General features: G+C 43.4%; 1 protein-coding gene and 1 pseudogene across 1 annotated transcript in view; one reads left to right on the plus strand and one right to left on the minus strand.

Moving 5' to 3' along the window:
- The window catches only part of LOC126459358 (GTP-binding protein Rhes-like), a 491970-nt gene that overhangs the window by 223044 nt on the left and 240928 nt on the right, over window positions 1-27998 (plus strand). The window lies entirely within an intron of this gene.
- On the minus strand, window positions 7450-7567 carry LOC126426951 (5S ribosomal RNA; annotated as a pseudogene).

A 27998-nucleotide genomic window follows, 5' to 3' on the forward strand; every position in this document is an offset into this window, starting at 1 on the left:
ATGCCTTGCTCTCGCTCTCTTTCTTTTTCTTTCTCTCTAACTCTTCCCCTCTCCCCCCCCCCCCCCCACACACACACAACACACAAAACACACACGTTAATTTCTTCCGCTGACCAGATTCAAACCAACCGCGGTCCGGATGCCTCTAGCGAGCTGCCGAGTGCTCACCCGTGCATTAAAGTATGCAGGTGGCGGGGAGAACACGGCAAGTGCCCTAATCCGATTTCCCAGAAACTTGCCTCAGTGGAACAGGGACCAAAATAAGCGAATACATATCTCGGCTTATCCCTGGATACTCGACCGTATCTGAAAAAAAAAACGACGTCCACAGTTTGAGGTATTTGTTGAGTTATTTTGTGTGTTTTTTACCGCCCTGTATCCTCGTACAAAGTGGTGGTTCAGTAGTTAGCATCGCAGCTTGATAATTTTGCGTCCCGTGTTCGAAATCCGGTTATTACTTTTACTATTGTTTTTCGTTTACATACCCATTTCTGTAGAAGATTGTTACACGAATGTTTTCCAGTTGTATTGTTATAACACTGTTATCTACTAACTGTAAGTCAGATGAATATTTTTTAAAAAAAATGAGAAGATTATTTGAAATTATTTTCTGTGGAATTCCTGTAGTGTAAGTGCCAGTTTTCGGGAAAATTATCCGTTATGCATGGTCTGCCGTGAAATTATTGCCAACTCCGAAATCTTCACCAGTGTTAACGACGTTTCTTTCCCAGTAAGATTCACTGTTGGAAATCTGCCTTCGCGCGATGCTCGTAGTTTTCTAATATCAGTATAAAATATAGTAATTAATGTAAGAATTGATATGGGAATGATATATCAGAATGTGAGAATTTAAAAAGACTGTAACCAATCGTTATACCATAACACATATGTTATGCACTAAGGAGCCTCCGGCTGCTGTGGCCGAGCGGTTGTAGGCGCTTAACTCCGGAACTGCGATGCGGCTACGGTCGCAGGTTTGGCTCCTGCCTCATGCATGGATGTGTGTGGGTCCTTAGGTTAGTTAGGTTTAAGTAGTTGTCTAGGGGACTGATGAGCTCAGATGTTAAGTCCCATAGTGCTTAGAGCCATTTGAACCACTAAGGAGCGAAAGAAACTGGTACATCTGTCTAACATCGTGTAGAGACCCCGCAAGCACGCAGAAATGACGCAACACGACACTGAATGGACTCGACTAATGTCTAAAGTAGCCCTGCAGAGAACTGACACTACGAATCCTGCAGGGCTGTCCGTAAATCTGCAAGAGTACGATGGGGTGAAGATCTCTTCTGAACAGCACGTTGCCACGTTGCAAGGCATCCCAGATATGCTGAATAATGTTCATGTGTGCGAAATTTGGTGGCCAGCGGGAGAATTTAAACTCACAAGAGTGGTCCTAGAGTCACTCCGTAGCAATTCTGGACATGTGGGGTGTCACATTGTCCTGCTGCAATTGCTCGTCCTTCGGAATGCACAATGGACACGAATGAATGCTGGTGATCAAACAGGATGCTTATGTACATGTCACCTGTCAAAGTCGTATCTAGAAGTATCAGGGGTCCCAGATCAGTCCAGGTGCACACGTCCCACACCATTACAGAGCCTCCACCAGCTTGAAAAGTCCCCTGCTGTCATGCAGGGTCCATGGATTCATGGATTCATACCCGTACACGTTCATCCGTTCAATACAATTTGAAACGAGACTCGTCCGACCAGGTAACACGTTTCCAGTCATCAACAGTCCAATATATGTATTGAAGGGCCCAGGCGAGGCGTAAAACTTTTCGTCGTACAGTCATCAAGGATACATGAGTGGGCTTTCGGCCCCGAAGGTCCGCATCGATGATGTTTCACTGAATGGTTCGCACGCTGGCACTTCTTCATACTCCAGCATTGAAATCTGCATCAATTTGCGGAAGGGTTGCACTTCTGTGGCACTGAATGATTCAATTCAGTCGTCACTGGTCCCATTCTTGCAATATTTTTTCCCGACAGCAGCGATGTCGGAGATTTGATGTTCTAGCGGATTCCTGATATTCATGGTACACTCGTAAAATAGTCGAACGAGAAAATCCCCAATTCATCGCTTCCTCGGAGTTGCTGTGTCCCATCGCTCGTGCACCGACTATAATACCAAGTTTCAACTCACTTAAATCGTGCTAACCTGCCATTGTAGCAGCAGTAACCGATCTAAGAACTGCGCCAAACACTTGTCGTCTCTTGTAGGCGTTGCCGACCGCATCGGCGTATTATCCATGTTTACATATGTCTGTATTTGAATACGCATGCCTATACCAGTTTCTTTGGCACTTTTTATGAGATCCACCCGTAATTTTGCAATTAATATGACGCCTTTGCATCCCCTAACTCGTGTAGTAACCTTACATTTATTTATTTAACCTATCAAGATTAGGGCCATCAGGCCCTCTCTTACATCTAACCAGGCACTCTACTTATTTTACATTCATATGTTTTAGTAGGCATGTTAAACTACATCTAGTACAAAAAGTGAAATAAACAATTACAAAGGCACACTTGGAAAAATACATACATGTAGAGTTTATATTCGTGGATGATAAGTACTGTTATAATTAGACATTATGAAAAAATCAAATGGTTCAAATGGCTCTGAGCACTATGGGACTTAACTACTATGGTCATCAGTCCCCTAGAACTTAGAACTACTTAAACCTAACTAACCTAAGGACATCACACACATCCATGCCCGAGGCAGGATTCGAACCTGCGACCGTAGCAGTCGCGCGGTTCTGGACTGCGCGCCTAGAACCGCTAGACCACCGCGGCCGGCTCATTATGAAAGAGACAGATTTTAGATAGGAGTGCTAGCAGCGGGGAGACTGATGGTGAAGGGAGGAGAAGAATAGAGAGACATGATGAAACATAATTAAGGAAATATAAAGGAAAAGAAGATTGCGTGGTTAATAGATGAGGAGGAAGAAGAGCAAGGAGCAATATAGGAGACACTAGCTTTGCTATTTGACAGAATAGAGGATTGGCCTTGTACATTAATTTTGTGAAAAACGTTATGAGGATGATAGTAGGAAATGGTTCAACTTCTTCTTAAAAACAGCAGGGGATTGAATTTTGCGCAAGGTAAGCGGCAGTTTGTTCCAGAGGCGGACAGTGGCAACTGAGAAGGAGTTTGCAAAAGTTTTTGTTTTGTGAGTGGGCACAGTTAGAATACCAAATAAAAGTGACCTCGTGTTTCGATTATGATGGCAAGAAAGGTGTTTAATCTCTGAAGCAAGGTACTGGGGTGCTTGCGCGACGAGGAGTCGGTGAAGTAGACATAGAGTGTAGTAGTTACGCAATTTGTCCGGCCGCAGCCACTCAACCTGGGAGTATGAAGCACTAACATGATCATATCGGCGAATGTTGCAGGTGTAACGTACACAGACATTCATAGTTAGTTCTAGCCGTCGGTTGTTTTCACTACTCATGCCTTGTTGAATTACATCACAATAGTGGAGGTTCGGTAGAACGAGTGCTTGCACGAGCTGACGTTTCAAATCCTGTGGAAATACGTTCCGAAACTTTTTGAGAGCACAGAGACAAGCGGACGTCTTCCGGCACACTGCGACTGTATTTTCCGCCCAGTTGGGATGCTCATCCAAAGTTACACCTAAGTTCTTAACTGTTTTCTGATATGGTATTGGAATACCGTCGAGCAGAATAGGAGGCAGCCGTTCTCGGAAATCTGTACTTGTTAATTTCTGATGCGCTGTTAAGATCACTTGTGTCTTTTTTGCATATAGTTTAAGCCCCAGGTTTTTCGCCCATGTCACTACTGAAGACATATCATCATTCATCTGAGCGATTGCAGTGTTTATATCTTCAGGTCAGGTAGAGAAGGAGGTCTTCGGCATAGAAATGATATTTACAGGAGGACAGAGCCGACGAAATATCGTTGACATATAAAGAAACAAAAGTAGTCCTAACACTAATCCTTGTGGCACTCCCGACTAGACATGTTTCCAGGAAGATTTTTCATTTACACAGACAAAGCATTGCTGTCTGTCTTTTCAGTAGCTTTCAAACCATCTCATTGGACTATCTGAGAAATTAAGTGTTGCATTTTTCTGAGCAATTTGTCAAAGTTAACAGTATCAAAAGCTTTGCTGAAATCTAGTAGCGTCAGTATTGTTGCCTTTCGGCTGTCGATGGCATATTTCAGGTCATCAGTTACTTTAATTAGAGCAGTGTTTGTGCTTTGATGTTTACGGAAACCGGATTGAAATTTATCATATAGGCTGAATTCATGAAGGTGTTCAGTGATTTGATCATGAACAATACATTCAAGTGCTTTGGAAACAGCAGGCAGTATACTAATTGGTCAGTAATCACTAGGCAGTTGCGGGTTTTCGATCTTAGGGATGGGTCGAATTATGCTTCTTTTCCATGCAGTGGGGTATATTCCGTTCACGAGGGAAAAATTAAATATGTCAGTTAAGACAGGTACTAAGATATCGGCAACATTCTTAATCATGGTTGTACTGATACTGTCATTGCCTATCAGAAGAGATTCTCATTATTGCTTTTCTTGCCGTATTTATTGTTACGTGTTTTAGGTGGAAGGAATCGTTGTTAGTTATCCACTTAGGGGATTCTTGTGGACGGTGATTATCAGCCGTGTGGGACAAGGGTGAATAAATGAAACAATACAAATAAAAGAAAATAACCAAAAATCGGTTTTCGAGCACTACGCGGAAAATTAAAAAGCCATGCCAACCGCTGATCCACTCTATCGTCTGAGAATATTATGCGGTAAGAGGCAAGTAAATGACATCGAAAATACTGCGAAAACTTTGACCGTTTCTTTTTAGAAACGGTCAATTATCTGCTCATAATCCGAGACACGTGATCGCTTATTCTGAGTCCCGTTCAACTGGGAGAAGTCTCTGGGAAATAGGGTTCTCGTCGTGATAACGCTGAAATTAGACTGTTCATTGAGTAAACGTGCATGTGACTGCTAAGCCTGTACATAAAGTGATTATCCTTGGGGCACCGTGCGACTAGTACTCTGTGCTGCAACTCCTGGACAGGGAATGCTTTCGCCGCTCCTAGCCGGCACGTTATTTACATAGACTGTCGCCCCTTGGCGGGCACGGACGGATCCGACGTCAGCGGCCAGTAATCCCCCTAACGCGATAAAAGCCGGAGGTGGTGTTGCTGCTGCCGGCAGAATCCCGTTTCGCGGCTGACCTCCGTCAGCATGCAGCTTAGAGAGGTCCCGCCATCATAGAATCTCTCCAGAGACCCCCTGTGGACACAAGCTAGCTAGGGTTTGCGTAGCTGCAAAACGTTCTCAGTGCTTTCCAAGCACACAGCATAATCTACGTCTGATCACAAACATTTCCAACTTACCAGACGATGTCGCTAACTATGAAGCTTAGGACCTTCATCGGCAATGTAACAGCTCTTCATTAAATACGGGAGTTCCCTTTTTTCCCCAAAGACAATGAAAAAAATTCTGTTGCAGATCGACCTTAAATCGCAGGCCCTTTTATATGTGTTAAAAACAATTATGGAAACATCTTTTTCCATTGTGATGCTGGTTACGAAAATCATGATAGCACAGGGATTTTCGGACCGATGGAAGTCGCCGCCCGCGCACTTCTTGTTTGACACTACACATACAGTCAGTTCCGTTTTGTAGGAAACTGACATTTTGTAGCCCTCCTTTTTTTTCATCATTCTCCTCACGTATACCTCTCATGCGCTAAGCGCTTCATCTCACAGTGCCACTTACACCCTACGTCCTCAATTTTCTCTTGGATGAATTCCAATCTCTTTCTTCCCATACAGTTTTTTCCCTCTACCGCTATCTCTAGTACCGTGGAGATTATTCCTTGATATCTTAACAACTGTCCTATCATCCTACCCCCTTCTTCATGTCTCTGTTTTCCATCCTTCCTTCCTTCCTTCGACAAGTCTGCGGAGAACCTCCTCATTCCTTATGAGTTCACCTAATTTTCAACATCTTAACGTTTCGATTCCCTTCTGTTCCGGTTTTCCTACTGCCCATGAATCACTGCCATAATTATTGTGATCCAAAAGCACATTCTCAGAAATTTATTCCTCAGATTATATTTGGTACTAGTAAACTACACTTGGCCAGGAATGACGTCTTCGCTGGTCAGCTGTTTACGTCCTTCTTGCTTCTGTCGGAGGTTATTATGCTTCCAGGGTAGCAGAAATCCTTAACTGCCTCTGCTTCGTGATCATCAGTTTTAGTGTTAAGTTTCTCGCTGTTCATTTCTGGTACTTCTCATTACTCTCGTCTCTCTACCGTTTATTGTCAACTGATGTTCTATATTCATTGAACCATTACAATCAGAACATCGTGTAATTCTTCTTCACTGTTACTGAGGATTTCAATATCATCACCAAATCTTACAGTTGATACCCTTTCATCTTGAATTTTTATTCCACTCTTGAGCCATTTTTTAGGTTGCCGTCGTAGCTTCTTCGATGTATAGATTGAACAGTTGTGACGAAAGATTGCGTCCATGTCTTACACCCTTTTTAATCGCAGCACCTTGTTCTGGGTTTTCCTGTCTTATCGTTCCCTCGTGGTTCTTGTATATATTGTATATTGTCCGACTTTCCCTATAGAATACTTAAATGTTTCTCAATATTTCGAACGTCTTGCACTATCATACACTGTCTAACTCTCTCTAGTTCTACAAATCCAATGAGTCCGTCATAATTTTTCTGCAGTCTTGCTTCCATTATCAAGCTCCCCATCCCGCTGGAGGTTCGAGTCCTCTCTCGGGCATGGGTGTGTGTGTGTGTGTTTGTTGCTCCTAGCATAAGTTAGTTTAAGCTAGTTCAAGTAGTGTGTAAGTCTAGGGACCGACTGTAACCTCCCTCTTACTAATCGGCCTATCCTGCTTACGATATAAAATATGACCGTGGATCGCATGTATGCCTAATGGATTTTTTCTAATTGTATAAGGCTACTTTCCCCGAAGAAGTGATACCGGTAAGTAGGAGGAAAGTGTGCAACCGACCCTTCTGATAGAAAGTGTACTAAAAATAGAAGTAATTAAACAGAACAGGGCTATAATTTGGAAAATGAAAGTTATTTTGTGCATTCACTCACGAACAACACTGGACAGAAAGGGGTACCACCGATCATGAATTTAAAAGTCACACGAATGAACGAAAATGAAGTAATTAACAATCGCCAGCCCACTAGGGCAATTTACATCCAAAATCCTGTACAAGCACTCCGTATTCTGGCCACAAGCGGCCCATCGGGACCATCCGACCGCCGTTTCATCCTCAGATGAGCATGCGGATAGGAAGGGCGTGTGGTCAGCACACCGCTCTCCCAGTCGTTACGATGGTTTTCTTTGACCGGAGCCGCTACTATTCGGTCGAATAGCTCCTCAATTGGCATCACGAGGCTGAGTGCACCCCGAAAAATGGCAACAGCGCATGGCGGCCCGGATGGTCACCCATCCAAGTGCCGACCACGCCCGACAGCGCTTAACTTCGGTGATCTGACGGGAACCGGTGTATCCACCGCGACAAGGCTGTTGCCTAAAATCCTATACAAGATGATGGGAAAATAACACATGTATTATTAAACACTATCGTGGCAACTAAAGGTTACCACGTTTATTTTTTTAAATTTTTTTGAGACAAATTTTAAGTGAGTATGTAATGATAAAGAAAACTGAGAAGTCACTCTTACGTTATGTTTGGCATTAAATTTTGAAAAATGCAATCGAGTAACGATTTGAAAATATGCAGTTAAACTGTATGTTAGTACACTTTACGTGAACAATGACGTTCAATTACCTCAACATAACGTCATCAAAGAAATTTAAAAAGAGCAAGCACTTTTTACTTTGCCGTCACTTATTTTGCAAATTGGATTTCATGTTATTTTCTGAACAACAGAGCCTTTTTTACTGACTTGAACAGAATTAAATACTAGAATACGTACTAAACCAAACAGCCATGTGCTCCAAGCTATATGTAAAATAAATAAAACTTCCACACTCTTAATTTGTGTATTTCTTTACACTTGGATTTTTTCCAATGATTGATTCTCCAACTTGAAGAATGAAATTGCTTTACTTTAGTCATACACTGAAGCCTCTGTTGTACAACAGTTAATTGAAAGTAGACTGAGGATAAAATTCTTAAAAGAGAAATTATTCATTAACAAATTGGCTGTAACTATTCAATTTGTTTCTTATGACGATCAGTTAGCATGTTAGAAAAAAAAGGAACGAGGATCCTGCTTGGTAACAATGTCTGGGGGCAATTAGGACACAATCGACCCGAGATTAACTCATTATTATTTAAATAAACCTTATCAATCAAATCACATTCAGTTGTCCTGCTGGGTTAGCCATTAATACCTTCTACCAATGAACAGTCTTACTTCAGTGCTGTGCATACGACGAAACTCGGAGATGACGACGAAACTGTATTGCTGGAATTGCTGCTGTTGTTTAAGACGGTAGAATATTGTGGAGCCACGGCTAATTACAGGAACGGGCAATCGTAATTAATACAGCCTCTTCCACCCCTCCACTATCCATACTCCTGCTCTAGACATCTGGTCGGCGAGCGTACATGATGCCGCCGAAATGGTACTCTCTACTGCGAGAGCGTTAACACCACACTTCCGCACACTACAAGCACTGGAACCCGTTTCTCCTCTCTCCGCGCGCTCTGCGCAATAACTCCCTTTTTACAACGCACAAGCACTGCTATTATCGTTGTTGGTCGATGCAAATAACAATTCCTTTGGCTTTTTCCCATATGTTATAAGTTTCACAGTAAAACGTAGATAAATACAATGAATCGTCAACCGGCTTCTACCTAAATATACACATACAGTGAAGCAACATCCTTACTTATTAAAAGAAAGAATTTCAATTACAAATATTTGCATACAATTCAGAAAAAGTTATATATAGGTAGCAGGTGCCATACATCCTGCATTTTCGGTGTTAGACAACGACCTCAGCAGTTTGGTCCCTTGGAATTCACACACATTTGAACATTTTGAATATTATCAAGCGCAACGTCAGAACTGTGTCTCTGGTGCCTTCATCTTACTCAAAACCAAACTGATCGTCTTCTCACAGATCCTAAATATTTTTTACCATTCTTCTGTGTATTACACTTGTCGGTTGCCTTGATGCATGAGCTGTTATGCTGACTGTGCAACACAATGTCCAGTAAAAAGTGTCTGTATACTTTTGATCGATCCATGTAGGAGACATCAATATATTTCTAGCCTCCTCTACTAACATACGTTCTCAGAATTTTAATAGCAAGCACTCCATGATGCGTAACGCATCTCTTGTAGCACCTGACACTGGAGTTGGATAAGCATCGCCGTGGTTCTTTTGCGTTTGCTAAATGAGCCTGCGACTATAAATTGCTCTTCTTTGGATTTTCTCCAGTTCTTCTGTCAGTTCTGTCTGGCACAGGTCACAGATTGGAGAGCAACATTCGAAAATCGGTCGATCGAGGATTTTATGTGTTACTCCCTTCTTTGGTGTACTGTTCTTAGTGAGGATTCTTCCAATGAATCTCAGTCTGGTTTCCACCTTTCCTGTGGTCAGTTATACGGGTATAGCTGCGGATATTTTTATACGTGGTACGTTAATACAAAAACATATCAGTCTGTTGGTTGTTTTGTTCTCTGCGTCGAACAGTGTTCTCACAAACACTTCACATAATATACTACCTGAGATTGTCTGCACGGTATAGACTTACCGTTTTGCGTCCACGCGTCACACTTCACAACCTGATCTGCTGCCCGGGGGAATTAAGCATTAATAACGTATTTTTACCGCATGTACTTGGAGTTACTAACCAACCTAAGAGTGTAGTAATTCTAATAGCTGTAATTATTAGTCTGCAAAGGACGTATTGTACCGTCCTCAGTCACCAATGGAAATATACTCACTCACGCCTGTTACATCACGTATGTGGTCGCTTCACTTTAAACTGCTTCTATAATCAGTTCATCATGGAATAATGGCTCTTTAAGCCTATTTATACCCAATACTTTACGTGTGTCTATATTGAGGACCAACTGGCCAAATTCTACACCTAACGCCGACCCTCTGCAGGCCTTCCTACATATCACTACAATTTCATAACATTGCGACTTCATATCACTTTCATAAACTAGTACAATGAGACGAGAATCAAACTGAAAGGGTCGTTGGAAGAATGTGTTCTGAGAACATCATCATGTTGGTACAACTCAGGAACCTAATGATCTCCTAAGAACGAAACCGAGCGTGACACAATTAATTGTGTAATACCAGTATGGTGGTTTTCAGCAACCGTTGACATAAATGTCCATCGTATATGGTGGTCAAAATTATGAAGAATATTTCAAGAAGAGAATGTATCACCGAACTAAATGTTATACCTTTAGTTAAATTCAAAGAAGAATACTGCAAATACAACTAAACAAAGCAAGTTACCCTCATTTGCTCAGTATTCGTAATTGTTTGATGTCACCACGAACTCCTCTTCTGTGCTAATTTATATATCTCAGACCAGGCATCGAACGTCCTCAGTTACGTTTAGGGTGTATTCCAGTCTCTGTTTTCCTCTAAAGATTTTAGCTTTCACAACCCCCCTTAAAGTACCGTTGAAGTTATTCCTTGATGTCTAAATGCAGGACCTATCATCCTGTCGGTTCTTCTTGTCTATACGTATTTTCCACGTGCTATTGTGTTTAGAATGTCTTCATTTCTTATCTAACCAGCCTATCTAATTTTCAACATCATTCCATGGCACCACGCCTCAAACCCTTCAGTTCTCTTGTTTTCTGGTTTTCTCACAATCAGTGATTCAATGTGCTGAAAATGTACACTCTCTGATGTTTATTCCTCAAACTAAGGTCGATCCTTGATATTACTAGACTTAATTGGCTCAGGTATGTCCTCTTTTCCTGTGATAGTCTACTTCTTAACCTCATCCTTGCTTCTTCCGCCAAGTGTTACGTTAAGTAGAATTTCTTTGTCTGCTTCTTGGTTCTGATGTTAAGATTATCGCTAATCGTATTTCTACTAATCCTCGTACTTTCTATATTTTACTCGATTTACTCTCAATCTACAGTTTGTAATAAGCAGACTGTTCCTTCCATTCAGCAGGTCCTGCAGTTGTTCGCCACTTTCACTGAGGATATTAATGTCATCAGCGAGTCTTACGATTGATGTACTTTCACCCTAAATTTTAATCCCATCCCTGAACTTCTGTTTTATTTTCACCATTACTTCTGTGAGACAGATTCAACAGTAGGAGCGAAAGGCTAGTACCTGTCTTAAACCCTGTCTAATCCGATCACTTCGTACTTGATCTTGCAATCTTGTTTTTCACTCATGATTTTCATATATTGTAGTCACCTGTCCTTCCCTGTTGTTTACATTTAGTTTGCTAAAAACATCTTTAACTATCGAATGCTTTTTGCTTGGTTGACTAATCCTATGAGTTTCTTTTGATTTTTCTTAAGTCCTTATCTGTATCAAGTGCAGTGCCAGAATTACCTCGCATTCGGGAGGACGACGGTTCAATCCCGCGTCCGGCCATCCTGATTTAGGTTTTCCGTGATTTCCCTAACTCACTCCAGGCAAATGCCGGGATGGTTCCTCTGAAAGGGCACGGCCGACTTCCTTCCCCATCCTTCCCTAATCCGATGAGACATATGACCACGCTGTCTGGTCTCCTTCCCCAAAACAACCAACCAACCAACCAGAATTACCTTTCTGGACCTTTTCCCTTCCTAGAGCTGGCCTGACCGTCATCTGATGGATGCTTAGCTGTTTTCATCGTTCTTCTGTAAATTGTTTCTGCTAGAAACGTCTAAGTATGAGCCGCTAAGTTGATTGTGATATACTAGTCGCACTAATGTTCCCTTGTAATCATCGAGATTGCGTGAATGACGACATTTCTGACTATTTCATAGTGTGTCTTCAGACTCATAGATTCTACACTCCAACGTGAATAGGCGTTTCGTTGGCACTTCCCCAATGGTTTTACATTTTCCAAAGAAATGTTATGTTTGGCATCAGCTGTATTTGGGAACAAGTCTTCCAAAACTCTGTTTGATACTTAAAACTCGATCCGCCATGTCTTCCACGTCGGCTCCTATTTCTTCTTCTATCACTTCGTACAGTTCCTCCTCCTCCTCGTAGATAAATTCAGTGTGCTCTTTCCACATATTTTCTACCTACTGTGATTTTAACATTGGAACTTTTCTTGCACTCTTAAGGTTGACGGTTTTGATTTTTATTTCTCAGAAGTTTTTTTGTCATTTCTATAGGCTGAATATGTTCTTCGGATGATTTCTTTCCAGTTTCCCTGCTTTCATTTCGCCTTGGCTTCCCGGCTGTATTGCTGTATTCACATCTTTTCCTGAACATTTTTTGTACTTCCTTCTTTGTCGGTCAATTGGAGCATTTCTTACGTTGTTCAAATTTTCTTCACAGTTTCTTTCCTCGTACCTGTGTTCGTCTTTCCACCGTCTGAGATTTCCTTTTTTAGAAATGTACGTCTCTTTCCAACTGAAGAGCCTACTGTGGATCGCTCCTTAACATTCCTCAGTACTTCAGTATCCCACTACTTTCCACATTTTTTCTTCTAGACGATTCTCTAACTTCGGTCTGCTCTTCATCGTAGTCAAAAAAATTCATGGTGGGTTGTCTGATATTCTGAGAGCTAGCAGGGTGTCAGCAAATATAGAAAAATGCATTAACGGACAGTGAGGGTAGAAATATGTGTATTTTAGGCACCAGTTACTAACCAGTCTTTCATTACAGGTGACAGCTTTGTTTCACGTGGCAATGGCCTACAAAGTGTCTTCTCAGGATGACTTCCTTCCTTCTGTGTGTTTTGAAGTCCTCTGTTCCCTTCTCTTTTGGCTCTTAATACAATTATGCTGTCAACACGTAGCTTGCATTGAATATCCAACCCACCTACTGGAGGTAACATTCTACTGACTTCCTCCGATCTTTGAACTTATTTCCTCAGTCATTTATAGAAATAAGTTTAAATCCAAACCAAGGCACACCTTGGCATTTATCACATTAAATGATAGTTTCCAGAGGTGAAAGAATGGGTACGTGACAAAAATATTCTAGGACCGAATGGGAATCGAACCCCGAACCGGCACTTACCTATTGTCACCAAACCGCAATTCTAACATTTATTTGTTAGATCAGAAACTCTGCTAACAGACGCTACGACGTGCCTACAATCCTAAATTCTTTGATGGTTTGGACTTTTGGACACATTAAATTTCTGAAAATATGACTTATGTTTTATGTACTTTATATGTTATGTTCCGAAGTACCAAGTCTCCATGGTCGTGTAACGGGTGGGTGCATGAAATTGCAACAGAAGAGTACTAATGGATAAAATGGATCATATGCAGGCGACAAGTCATAAATTTAAATAAACATAATTAACAACGCAACTTAGGAATTATGTTAATTTTTTCAGGACTCGACAAAATAGGAGTGAGCCACGACGAATCTCTTCAGTTACACTTGAAAGTGTGTGGGTTACTGCTAAGATTTTTGAATTATTGTGGCAGCTTATCGAAAACAACGAACAAGAGTCAAGGAGGTGCGCTCTAAATGCAGATGCTGTTTCTGCCTGGTATTAACTGAGTGAAAGCTGCGAACTCTTGGGAATAGGCTGATTCTGTTAACAAAAAACAAAATTAAAGAAAATGTGTATTGAGAGACCAATACCAGAATTCCCATACTAACAAGAGGTTCACGAACTTATAACACATTGCTCGAAAAAGATACTCTTTCTGAATCAGAAGAGTTACCCTAAAAAAAACACAATACGTCACAAGCGAATGAAAATAATCAAAGAAGACTACCTTTCGAATTGAACTCTCTCTTATTTCATATACTGGTTTAATGGTAAACAAAACAGCTTCGCAGGAGAGCTTCTGTAAAGTTTGGAAGGTAGGAGACGAGATACTGCCAGAAGTAAAGCTGTGAGGACTGGGCGTGAGTCATGCTTCGGTAGCTCAGATGGTAGAGCACTTATCCACGAAAGGCAAAGGTCCTGAGTTCGAGTCTCGGTCCAGCACACAGTTTTAATCTGCCAGGAAGTTTCAAAACAGCTTTAGTTTTGAAGCAACATTCTGAAGATGGGCTTTCCAGGACAGCTTAATATCTAACGCCTGGAGATTTGAACTGTTCAGTCTCACATCATATACCCATTCTGTGTAATAAAAATGTCAGTTTTTGCTGAATTGCGTGTTATACTCGTAGGCTCTAAAATTGGAACCTTATTGTGATTTATAAACAGTCATGAGAGTGTCTCTTGAAGTACATTATTTGATAATGTATCAATATTGCACACTGTATCCTTCACTACAAAGATAGTGTCATCAGCAAACAGAAATATTTTAAGACCGCCTGAAATACTAAAGTGCGCGTCATATATGTTAGCGGCCGAGTTTAGGTTTGTTCTGCGCATCTGACGTCACAAAACACAGTCAGCCAATGAACAGAGAACGACGTTGCCAGATCTCGACTGCAGAGCAGAGCACGGACGAGTGTCTTCAGTTTTAGAAACGTTCAGTCATAAATAAAGTAATAGAACGAAAGCAATGTCTTGATAGCAGATTTTCTTTGATAGAAAGTTTGGAAAAAGCATTCTTTATACCAATTGCTTCATATTCTATTAATTAATTAAACCAAACAAGCAATAAGTCTTCTAATTCAGGCGATAGCAAGGAAAGGTGTTTGTATCAATCTCACGAACCGCTTTTCCGCAATAAAAACAGCGGTAATTGTTTATTTCCTATTGTACTTCGACGAAGTGTGAGTAATTCATAATCATACCAACAGTGTTTGTCAGTATTTTGCGTGACCTGTTAGATACCTCGTGGTGTTATAATTTGGGACGAGTTGCGGTAGCGTAACGGTTAAGGCGGTGGGTTAATAAACGACAGGTGTAGAGTTCAAACCTTGTGCGATGCAAAATATTTTCTTTATTTAAAAACAATATCGAAGTGTCTTACTTCACGAATTTTATTCGTTTGAATGCAGTTTTTTGAAATTGCTAGTGCTTTGTCTCTTCATTAACCCTTTCGCTGCTGCAGACACGTGCTCCCCGCATTCCATCACTGCACTGCTCGCCTGTACAGACAAATGGTGTTCTCACTGCTTTGACACACTTATCATTCGATTTCACATAAACTATTTGGCCCAAAAATTAGATTTTTACACATCGTCTTGACTGATACCTTCCCCCCATAAATGACTTAATTTTGTTTCGATGTTCAACCCAGTTTTTGTGCAGCATTAAATATAGTAAACCATTGCACGAAATTTTGAAGAGTTTGCAGAGGTAAATGTCCATAGAGTATACTTCCCGTATGGTCGATTTTAGTTGCCACAATGTTGTGAATGAAATGTGGACAAGATAACTAAATTTCATATAAAATTTACTGTGTAACAATATCTCATTTAATTTAAGTACCACATAGGTGTCGTATGTAATATTGAGAAATATTCCATTTTTCGCGACTGCAACAAAAGAAGTGTGTCTGCACAGGCGAGCAGTGCAGTGACAAAATCGCGCACAGCGCGGAATGCGGGGGGCACGTCTCTGTAGCAGCGAAAGGGTTAATGCGGCCGTGGTGGCTTTACTTCATAAACTGCGCGCTCCCCCCTAAACGTAAGCTTGCGAACTATACTATACTATGGTGATGCTTCTCTTGGCGCATGCGTCGTTTGCAACTGGCAACGCAGCAATCTCCCGCATCTGGGCGGGCATGCGCGAGCCGCCAAGATAAAAGAATTGAACTATAGATGGTAAATCATTTACATAAATAAGATACAGTAGTGGCCTCAGTACTGACCCCTGCCTCTCTACCCCCCCCCCCCCCCCACCCTTACCGGTGCCCCATTTGTACTGCACTTCGCAGCCATTCACAGTACTGTAAGAGGTGAACCAGTTAACATATGGACTTGATTCATAATTCGTAACTCTGTTTGTGGGAACAACATTAGCCATTGTGAGACCCTGAATGAAACAACCGTAGAACCGTTAGAAATAAAATGCGTATACGTAGAGGAGCTTCCCGAAGCAGTAATGCAAGTATTCCGCAATAAAATCCCACCGTTTTGTTCGGACTATCTTTCCTGACTTCCTCGGTCCCACTGCAGTAACAGGCGAGCATTCGCTATGTCCCTCCTGACCTTGTCGTGCGCCCTTCCCGTGTCGGGTTGCGGTCCTTTCCGGCACTGGCACAAGGCTATTGACCTGGGGTGGGGCCGCCTCCAACTCCGGCGCCAGCGAACTTGATGGACACTCAAATTGGCGGTTGCGTGGGCGTGCTGGACCGGCCCGAGTTTACAATAACCCGACAGCCGCAGCTGCGCGGCTCTCTCCAGGGAACACTTACTGACAAAGGGCGGCCGTAATCCAACTCCCTGACTGCAGCCGCTACGACGTCATAGCCCGCGCGCGATATTGTTCCTGAGGATTATATGGCGCACACACACACTCTCTGAATGCTTGCATAAAATCTGTGTAGTTAGTGCTCGTTTCGCTAATTCACGTTAACAGCGATTTCATTATTTGCAATGATATTTTGGACAGATGAGAAAAATCATATTCCTAATAGCTACCTTCGCTGTCTGACCTGTAATAGCATAACCGAATTCAAACATTGAGTGTGATTGAGCTGCCCATACCTACGGGTTTTGTGCAACACACAACGTCTCCAAAAGTTACGCACGAGATTTGTATTGTTTCTTGCTCTCTACGCGCGAACTATTAGTCATACAGAAAAAGTTAAAAGGACATTTTTGTAGGAAATGTAATGTAGTTGCATTGTTACCCGGATGTGTCTTCCCTAGAGGCCGCAGTTTTCGAATAATTCAAAATGGTTCAAATGGCTCTGAGCACTATGGGACTTAACATCTATGGTCATCAGTCCACTAGAACTTAGAACTACTTAAACCTAACTAACCTAAGGACATCACACAACACCCAGTCATCACGAGGCAGAGAAAATCCCTCACCCCGCCGGGAATCGAACCCGGTCGAATAATTCAAGACAAATTTGCAAAAGTGAGCTTCAAAAGCGTTTTCCTTGAATAAACTGAAAAACATGGCCTCTAGCGACAACGCATCCCAGTACAAATTTTAACTAAATTAAATTTCCTACAGAAAGTCCTGTTCATTTTTTCTATAGGACTAGTAGTTTGCATGAAGCAAGTGATTGAATATGAAAATCTTGTGTATGATGTTTGAAGGCTGGTTGCATAAAACACATTGGCAGATGCGCTTCAGTCACCCTACATATACGTATTTACGCGAATATAATGTCCCAGAGAATGTAATGCCACCCCAGTTTTAAAAATTAAAATCCTAAAGAAAAGAGTTCGTTGGCACATCACTGGTCGGCTAAATTTCGTTTACGCAATAAATGGATGTATACATGAACTATGAAAACAAAAACAGTTTTTAAGTGACCCATTGTCAAGTGACAATGTCATTATTAGACAAGGACAGTGCCGTCCAGACAGAGATTGTGACAGGGCTGAATAAGCAGCAACGTGGGCTGGGAAGCGGCAGTCACTGTGGATTGCGGGGGAGCATACGTTTCTTGCCAGAATACAATATTTATTGGTAACAGAATCATCAAGGCAATTACAAATAACAGACAAGATTTTCTATTAGCAATGTGCAAGAGAATAACAGAAGCTCAAGAGACAAACTTTAAAAAATACTCAAATAATGCACCAAATCCTTAATCAGAAAACTCTTACTTCTAACATTCAAGAACAGCATATAAATTATTGCTGAATAAATGCAGAATAACTAGAACGGGTTTTGTGAGTAACAAATTTCAATAACAAAGATTCACATAACAGTAACTAAAATCCACAATAAGAGAAGAAACCCTTATTAGTAAAATCTCAATACTAATAACACCAAAAACAGAGTAATTAAATTAGCCTATACCCTGTAGGCGCAGACCAAAAAATCCACGGAAATGTAGCTTTCTGTTGATGTGCCAGAAACCTTTGAGAGACAAAACGAAATGATTACATGATGTCTTGGATCAGCAGCCCAATCAGCGAAGACGAAAAAGACGTCGAACAGGGCAAACAATTCGTGGAAGAGAGTGCCATTATTAACGTACTAAAATTACTGACCCATGTGTGTGTGTGTGTGGGGAGGGGGGAGAGGGGGGGGGGGGAACCGGAGGTGACCGCGGGGCTGGGGAATTCTAGGTGACTTTTTCTGTTTCCCTTGCTTTACTCCTCGACAATCTCGGCTTATAGCGAATATTTTCCCAGTACAAAATTAAACTGCATTAAATTTTCTGCAGAACAGTCCTATTCATTATTAACATTATAACAAATAAGTACTCAATAAACTTAATATAACTCCTCTATACAAACACCCTATCCAGCCAATCACTGCAATCATTCCCGGCCAGACTGCGTGCAACGTCACACTGATAAGTGGACAAGTATTAACGAGTTATTCGTAAATTTGATCGATATTGTAGTGAAATAACGCCATATACCCTCTGAACCTGTGATCTTTCATTTCGCTTCGTTCTCTTCTTCCAGGCCGTTTTTCTTCTTTAGCTGACACACGTAGATAAATCGGCACTGTTGCTAAACACAGCAGTTCGTTTCTCATGCTAGAACTGCAAACTGTACGATACAGAGCCGTTCGAAATACCAGTTGAAAGTGCTTGGTAAATCGCTCGTGTGTGGCGGAGTTGAACCGAGCGACCGATTGAAGGCGATATCAAATTCGACCAGTCGCTCGTGTGTGGGGCCCCTAACGTTGCACCACCAACACTTCCTGAATCAGGCAGTTGTTTGCTACAAGACACACGCAGTTTAGCTTATTCAAGATCACGTACCGTATGAAATGTTTATTTCCAATAATTGGTTCCTCATCGCAAAATATTCGGTCTAGGATCATGTACCGTGAGTATAAGTTTCACTCTAACGTTTTGGCACGTTCTTTTAAATGGGAATGAAAACTGTGGCTTAGAAAAAATGGGGAAACTAGAAGAAAAAGAAACTATACTTCTCTATACAAACACCCTATACAAGATCACGTACCGTGTGAAATGTTTATTTCCAATAATTGGTTCCTCATCGCAAAATATTCGGTCTAGGATCATGTACCGTGAGTATAATTTTCACTCTAAGGTTTTAGCACGTTCTTTTAAATGGGAATGAAAACTGTAGCTTAGAAAAAATGGGGAAACTAGAAGAAAAAGAAACTATAAAAAGAAATTAAAGCTATGTTGACAGAGAAAATAAGAAGTGATGAGGTACAAGAAAGAAGAGAGAAGAGAATCTAAAATTGTTAGTAGACACACGAATGGCATAATAGCTCATCTGTCACGGCGCCCAGAAATAATGCTCTTGGCGCTGACCATCTTTAATGATGTCGTCGTTGATGCAACGATAACCTTAATTTGCCTGTTCTTGGCACTGGAAGGAACAGTAGAAAGGATGGCCATAGAGACAAACGACATTTGTGGCATGTACAACGCACTCTCACGTCCGTAGAGAGTGAATAAATTAGCGCAAGAAAGTGAGAGTAGTATCAGTGTAATATAAAAACTCTGGATGCAGAGAAGTATAATAAAAATACGAAATATAAATTGGAACATTGGAATATCAGAAAGGTGTACCAGGTCTCAAAATAATAAAAATAGCAAAATGTCCTAGGAAATAATAAAAATGCTAAACCGGAATTTCTGAAAAATTCATCAACATTGAAATTTTGTATAGCATAATCTGCTAGTTTTATGGAGCAGTTAGCACTGTGACGAGTTTGTGATGCATGAGAATAAACCAACGTAAGAGTTGCAGGCGTTTATAATGTATTATCGATCTTCCATCAGACATTATGATCATACATGATATTCTCTTACTTGATATTACATATTTTGATTTTAAGCTTTTATTACGCCCATTTATAAAATGGTATGTGGGCAATGATCACGATGAAAAACGCCGCACATTCGTCGATGAGATGATAATTACGAAAACGTCATGATTTGCGTCGAAACATCTAACATTTTTGTACCGTACCGGAAATTTTATGAACATTATACTATAATCACGCTGCGTGCTTTTGGAGAATATTCACACCCTTTCGTATATCTTATCTTCAACAACTTTCTGTTGCACTGGAAATTGTTATCCTAACACTACAGTCATACTGCGAGGGAATTATTTGGTGATGATTGGTTCTAAAAAAATATATACCGGTAACTAGTTTCAGTTTGGCGAATGTAATATTTTCAGTGCAGCTCATGTGGAAAAATGTAATACTGAGTCTCAATAATGGAATTATTTTCAGAAATATGTTGAAAGCTTTCACAGCGTTAGTGCTGTGTTGTGATTGAAAATACTACACTCCTGGAAATGGAAAAAAGAACACATTGACACCGGTGTGTCAGACCCACCATACTTGCTCCGGACACTGCAAGAGGGCTGTACAAGCAATGATCACACGCACGGCACAGCGGACACACCAGGAACCGCGGTGTTGGCCGTCGAATGGCGCTAGCTGCACAGCATTTGTGCACCGCCGCCGTCAGTATCAGCCAGTTTGCCGTGGCATACGGAGCTCCATCGCAGTCCTTAACACTGGTAGCATGCCGCGACAGCGTGGACGTGAACCGTATGTGCAGTTGACGGACTTTGAGCGAGGGCGTATAGTGGGCATGCGGGAGGCCGGGTGGACGTACCGCCGAATTGCTCAACACGTGGGGCGTGAGGTCTCCACAGTACATCGATGTTGTCGCCAGTGGTCGGCGGAAGGTGCACGTGCCCGTCGACCTGGGACCGGACCGCAGCGACGCACGGATGCACGCCAAGACCGTAGGATCCTACGCAGTGCCGTAGGGGACCGCACCGCCACTTCCCAGCAAATTAGGGACACTGTTGCTCCTGGGGTATCGGCGAGGACCATTCGCAACCGTCTCCATGAAGCTGGGCTACGGTCCCGCACACCGTTAGGCCGTCTTCCGCTCACGCCCCAACATCGTGCAGCCCGCCTCCAGTGGTGTCGCGACAGGCGTGAATGGAGGGACGAATGGAGACGTGTCGTCTTCAGCGGTGAGAGTCGCTTCTGCCTTGGTGCCAGTGATGGTCGTATGCGTGTTTGGCGCCGTGCAGGTGAGCGCCACAATCAGGACTGCATACGACCGAGGCACACAGGGCCAACACCCGGCATCATGGTGTGGGGAGCGAACTCCTACACTGGCCGTACACCACTGGTGATCGTCGAGGGGACACTGAATAGTGCACAGTACATCCAAACCGTCATCGAACCCATCGTTCTACCATTCCTAGACCGGCAAGGGAACTTGCTGTTCCAACAGGACAATGCACGTCTGCAAGTATCCCGTGCCACCCAACGTGCTCTAGAAGGTGTAAGTCAACTACCCTGGCCAGCAAGATCTCCGGATCTGTCCCCCATTGAGCATGTTTGGGACTGGATGAAGCGTCGTCTCACGCGGTCTGCACGTCCAGCACGAACGCTGGTCCAACTGCGGCGCCAGGTGGAAATGGCATGGCAAGCCGTTCCACAGGATTACATCCAGCATCTCTACGATCGTCTCCATGGGAGAATAGCAGCCTGCATTGCTGCGAAAGGTGGATATACACTGTACTAGTGCCGACATTGTGCATGCTCTGTTGCCTGTGTCTATGTGCCTGTGGTTCTGTCAGTGTGATCATGTGATGTATCTGGCCCCAGGAATGTGTCAATAAAGTTTCCCCTTCCTGGGACAATGAATTCACGGTGTTCTTATTTCAATTTCCAGGAGTGTAGTTTTCTAGGTACGCGGAACTTCTACAAAGAACAGTAAACGCAATAAATGTAGTTTAGATGGATGGTTCCGCCCGGCATACAACGCTGCATGCACTTCCACGTATGTAAATAATTTTAATACCGAGCCCCTGCAGTGCTCCTGGCAAACAGCGACTTTCATGAACAGTGAAATTTAGCCAGCGCTTTGTGTACATTCGCGTTATTAATTCCAGTCCCACATAACGAGTGCTCCTGAATTACTAAACAAAGTGGATTTTCGATTACCCAATAAATACTGCAAAACATCACAGGGAAAAAATTGAGCGAGGCGGGTATTAACTTCGAGAAAATGTGCGGCCTATTACCGATGACGTCGGCAAGAGGTTCATATTTTATATCAGGTCACAGTCCCAATTATTTTCGCCCCTTCAGTCCGAAATCTAGTAAGGGCACGGAGGCAAGGGACCGCCTACCAGTTTATGAGCGTAAGGTTTCACGGACGGCACGCTTTTCAATAGATATTTTTGACTGGGTGTGGACGTCGCCTGGGTGACTGCAGCAGGGAAAACAGAAAGTTGGTCGAGAGAATAAAACAGCCGACGAACCGTTAGCACGATTATAAACTCTTGCCAGAAATTATCAGCTATCTCGCCGACTGAATTAGATTTCGCGCCTTTCGTGTTGAAACTTGCGTTACCGTATTACATTTACAGACTGAACATATCTTAACACTGTGTAGAATTTTGAGGGCCCGAAACAAAAAAAGTCTTAACAGTATCGAAACATTAACATTAAACATCCGTTAACAGGTCATAAGAACAGGAACAGGGTTTCCAGAGCGAAAGTTTAGCCACTTTGTTGATTCCTCCAACATTTTAAGTAGCCGAACCTGAAACTCACGTGGAGGCTGTTACGACTTCCTTAACGTTAGCCCGGAATGCTCTGGGAGTCCATAAGATTTATTTATTTCATTCATTGTACAGAGTAACCAGTCGCCTTGAAATGTAAGGTGGGTCGGATGCTTCTGAATTTAATAGCAAAGACTTCCCATTGTTACAATCTTATTGGTATATAGTTGTTATTGATTTTTTTTAATAATATAAAGAACATAATGTATCAAGATTTCTCTAAAGTTACAGCGAATTGAATGCTTAACAATTGCTAAAATGGTTCCATATAATTTGTTACTACCTAGTTGATGGGAATTAATTTATATAATGCAAATGTCAAAGAAAAATAAAAAAAAGTAACACAATGAGCGTGGTGAAAATAATTTGTATTATGTATAGGAAAGTGATGTGATGTGGATGAGTAATGAAGTCTAAGTAGCATGTTGGTTAATAATGGCCTATTTCTACCTATTTCAGATGAGAAGGTCTCGGTACAACCTCGAGGTATTCTCATCTGAACCGGTTTGTGCTAATGTATGTTTAAATGGCTCTGAGCACTATGGGACTTAACTTCTGAGGTCATCAGTCTCCTAGAACTTACAACTACTTAACCCTAACCAATCTAAGAACATCACACCTATCCATGCCCGAGGCAGGTTTAAATGCTGATTGAGCACTTCATACATGGAATACATAAATTTTAGCTTTACATGAGAAATGCACTTATGTTTGTAGCTTGTTAGTAGAAATAGAATATAGTTCATTGCTACTGGAATGCATTATTCCTTAAATAACTTAAGACGTTTCTGATATATAAAATTCATTGATTGTAGCTTTGAGTAGAGAAGAGAATATACTTCTGTCTGCACACAATAAGACGTGCAATACGTTACTGCTTGTGTGCAGTACACTTTAAACACTATTCAGGCTGTCATTGGGGAGGAGGAGCCTCGGAATAAAAGTTCTTCAAGCCTTCTCCTCCCAAGCGAATTACCTTATTAATACACTCCATAAGAGCTGTATTCTGTAGAAGCCACGCACAAACTATTAGAGGCGTTCCATGCTAATCTACACTTTACTTTTTCTCATATTTCATGGTGCGCCATATGACTCTTCATTACAGTTGCGTGTTTCTAGTACTTTGGTCTAGCCGTCAGTGGTAGGACAATCACTAGAAGTGTAATTCCTACGCGCTGCTGTCACTGCCGGCCGCTGTGGCCGCGCAGTTCTAGGCGCTTCAGTCCAGAAAAGCACTGCTGCTACGGTCGCAGGTTCGAATCCTGCCTCGGGCACGGATGTGTGTGATGTCCTTAGGTTAGTTAGGTTTAAGTAGTTCTAAGTCTTAGGGGACTGATGACCTCAGTTGTTCAGTCCCATAGTGCGAGCCAACCACTGCTGTCATTATACTAGTGGCGACATGGTGCGTGATGATCAAGGACAGCGCTGGTCGACGTAGTTCCTGTGGAAGGAGTGTGTAAACACTGCGGATATTCACAGGCATTTGTTGGCAGTGTGTGGAGAGAGTGCTACGGCACGTGAAGTGCTCAGGCAAAACAACGCTTGTTCCCATACGAGTCGGAAAACCACGGGTGCCATCGCTGGTAAGTGGTTCTAGGTAACGCCACGTCCACCGTATTCCCCTGACATGGCCCCTTGCGGTTATCTCCTATTTGGGGCCATGAAAGAAACCTCTGCGCGGTCATCATTTCGCAGACTTCAAGCAGGCTGCGAGCAACTGTCCTGCCGTGGGTGGGACAAACACCAGAAACCTGGCTGCAGTGGGCCAACAGAAGATAACGGGAATGGAAAAATCACAGATTATTAAAAACAGTATATTAATGAATGAGATTATCACTCTGCAGCGGAGTGTGCGCTGATATGAAACTTCCTGGCAGATTAAAACTGTGTGCCCGACCGAGACTCGAACTCGAGACCTTTGCCTTTCGCGGGCAAGTGCTCTATCCTTTCTTTCAGGAGTGCTACTTCTGCAATATTCGCAGGAGAGCTTCTGTAAAGTTTGGAAGGTAGGAGACGAGATACTGGCAGAAGTAAAGCTGTGAGTACCGGGCGTGAGTCGTGCTTCGGTAGCTCAGATGGTAGAGCACTTGCCCGCGAGAGGCAAAGGTCCCGAGTTCGAGTCTCGGTCGGGCACACAGTTTTAATCTGCCAGGAAGTTTCAGTATATTAATGGTGTAAAATTAATGTTTATTGTTAAATGAGATGGGTTAAGGATAAATATAAAATGTGTTTTCCACTTCTAAGCGCAGATTAGTGCAGCAGAAACGTATTCAAATGGCTCTGTGCACTATGGGACTTAACATCGGAGGTCATCAGTCCCCTAGACTTAGAAGTACTTAAACCAAACCAACCTAAGGACATCACACATACCCATGCCCGAGGCAGGATTCGAACCTGCGACCGTAGCAGCAGCGCGACTCCGAACTGAAGCGCCTAGAACCGCTCGGCCACAACGGCCGGCAGAACCGTATTAAGCGATAAAGTTTTCGGATAATGTGACGGGTTTGAGAGTGGTGGGGCATCGGAGGACAGAAGCGCGAGGGAGGGCAGGTCGCCGAATTATGGTCATGCATTATCCTCTCACGTATGGCTCAAAACTGAAGAGGTTGCCTAAAACTGCTATAATTGGTCCTTGGTGTTCTGGATGCTGGCAGTGGTTCGAAGTTGACGTCAGAGCTGGTCACACACGCGTTCTACCTGTGACAGATCTGCCGATCTTGCTGGAACCAAGAGCAAGTCAGTTCATAGAGACACATGCCAAGTGTGGACGAGCATTGTCCTGTAGAAAAATTGCGCCACAATACTGTCACATGAGGAAGCCGGATGCGTACTATTGTGCTGTCAGAATTCCCTCAGTCACGACCAGTCGTGGCCTGAAGTCATACCTCACGCCTCGACACGCATGACGTCAAATGTAACACTCTCTGTGCCTCTCCATAACATTGGAAAATGTGACCGCCCCCTGTGATTCCGCCTTACTCGCCGACGCTGGAATCCGGGCCACTTCGGAACTACGATTAACTGCTGAACACAGTGCGGCACTGTTCACGACAAGAGCAGATGTGACGTGATCGTTCCTTATGGTGGTCATATATGGTCGATTGGAACCTTGACAACTAGTATGCATGCCCTCACGTTACCGTGCAGCCCCATACTGGACCACTGCCACACTCGAATGCCCCACACTCGAATGCCATGCTGAGGAGTGCAGTTGCACCCCCAGCGCAGTATCTAGATTTGTGGGGCATCGAGTGTGACAGTGGTCCAGTTTGGGGCTGTTGCACTTGGTAGGGTGAATGATGATGACAACGGGCTGGGAGGCTCAGTGGATATACTGCCAACCGAAATGAATGCTTCTCTTCCACTTTAATTACACACCGCGTCGTTGGCTCAGCGAGGCAAACACTCCTCACTCCGTCAACTCTGGCCGGAGCTGGCTCGTGGACAGTTGCTTCCATTCAGCCATGAGATACTCGCTTAGGCGCCCTGGTGACTGCAAGCCGGAGGGTGGCAGTTTCAGTAAGCCACGGCCGTGACGTCAGCGGCACAGCGTGTTCTACTGCGACGGCATTCCTCTGACGGAGCGTGGCGCCAACACATCAAAGAAGTAAGGAGGAAGGCGCTGGGTAGATTGCGTATGCTCTACCCAGTCATCAACCCCACTTCAAAAATCAAAAAATGGCTCTGAGCACTATTGGACTTAACATCTATGGTCATCAGTCCCCTAGAACTTAGAACTACTTAAACCTAACTAACCTAAGGGCATCACACCAACACCCAGTCATCACGAGGCAGAGAAAAATCCCTGACCCCGCCGGGAATCGAACCCGGGAACCCGGGCGTGGGAAGCGAGAACTCTACCGCACGACCACGTCCTGCGGATAACCCCACATCGGCGCTACCAGCAGCATTGGATCTCACGCTGTGCAAAGCCACCATCAGCCCGCTGTTCGACTACGCAGCGGTGGTGTGGGGCAATGCAGCTGAGACCAACATCCGCCGTCTACAAGTAGTCGAAAACAGGGCCCTCAGGACGGTGCTTCATCTCCCAAGGGATTGCAACACCGTGGAACTACATGCCCTCGCGGGTGTTCCTTTGCTCAGACAGCATTTCCAACTTGCTGCAGAGGACTTTTACAAGAAGGTCGACGAGTCGCGCAACCCCATGATGCGTGACCTTGGCCGACGACCTCACTGAGACGCCACGCTGCGCTGGCCAGACCTCCCTCGCGCGCAAGAATAGCGCCACGAAGGAACGACTTCCCATCAACCTGGTCCAAGTGCAGGACCATACTGAACCATCAAATGACTTACACTAACACGGACATCACGACTTTTGGAAGAAAGAGCGACACGATTGCTAAAAACTTCCACAGCAGTGTTGGCGCAGAATCTGCGACACACGCATTGATGCACGCGCGCGGCCTGTCCTTGTAATCCAGCCCTGCACGGCGGCATCGAATAGCGACTGCTGTGTGAGGGATGGTACACACTGCCCTCTGGCAGGTGTCGCACGGCTGTTGCTCGGTTGGCAAGTCAGCAGCGCTAAGACACCAAACTATGCAAAGCAACTCAGTGCTGGTGGCGGTTGGCCCAACATGGACACGAACCCATGGCTGCTACAATGATGCCAAATCGTCTCGTCGTCCAGTACGGTCCTGGTGTCATGGTGCTGCTGCTGGACTCCAAACTGCCTCTGCCTCTGCCTCTGCCTCAAAATTCAGAGCTGTTTATACAGCGCTGGCGCGTAATTGTTACACCCAAACTTGGCACCCAGTCACGTAGGAAATAACAGGAGTCTTGCCCTGCTATGTTGAAATCGACCCGCCCGCTACTGCTACTACCGCTGCGCAGTGCAGTTTTACGATGCGCCTGAGTAGTCCATCTCGTGATCCTTTTCTATAGACGTTATTCTGACCCACATGTCGCCACACTTTGGTTACTAGCCCGTGGCTACTGTTACACCACTTCACAGTGGCTTTCTTACACTTCTTATTAACTGCACTAAAACGTGGGTAGAGACGCTACAAAGTGGAGATCCACAATAAGGCCCCTTTCAAATTCCGTTAGGTGCTGATAACGCTGTCTCATACTTGTACACGGCATCTACATGTCATTCAGAGGCATCTGATAACGTTCACACTCCTTATATACTTAACTAGCCCAGGGAACAACGTGAAACACGGACAACACTAGTGCTCTTTGGTGAAGGTTCTACGAGTCATAGATAACTGCAAA

This window comes from Schistocerca serialis, chromosome 1 (assembly GCF_023864345.2).
Source record: "Schistocerca serialis cubense isolate TAMUIC-IGC-003099 chromosome 1, iqSchSeri2.2, whole genome shotgun sequence".
Classification (NCBI taxonomy): domain Eukaryota; kingdom Metazoa; phylum Arthropoda; class Insecta; order Orthoptera; family Acrididae; genus Schistocerca; species Schistocerca serialis.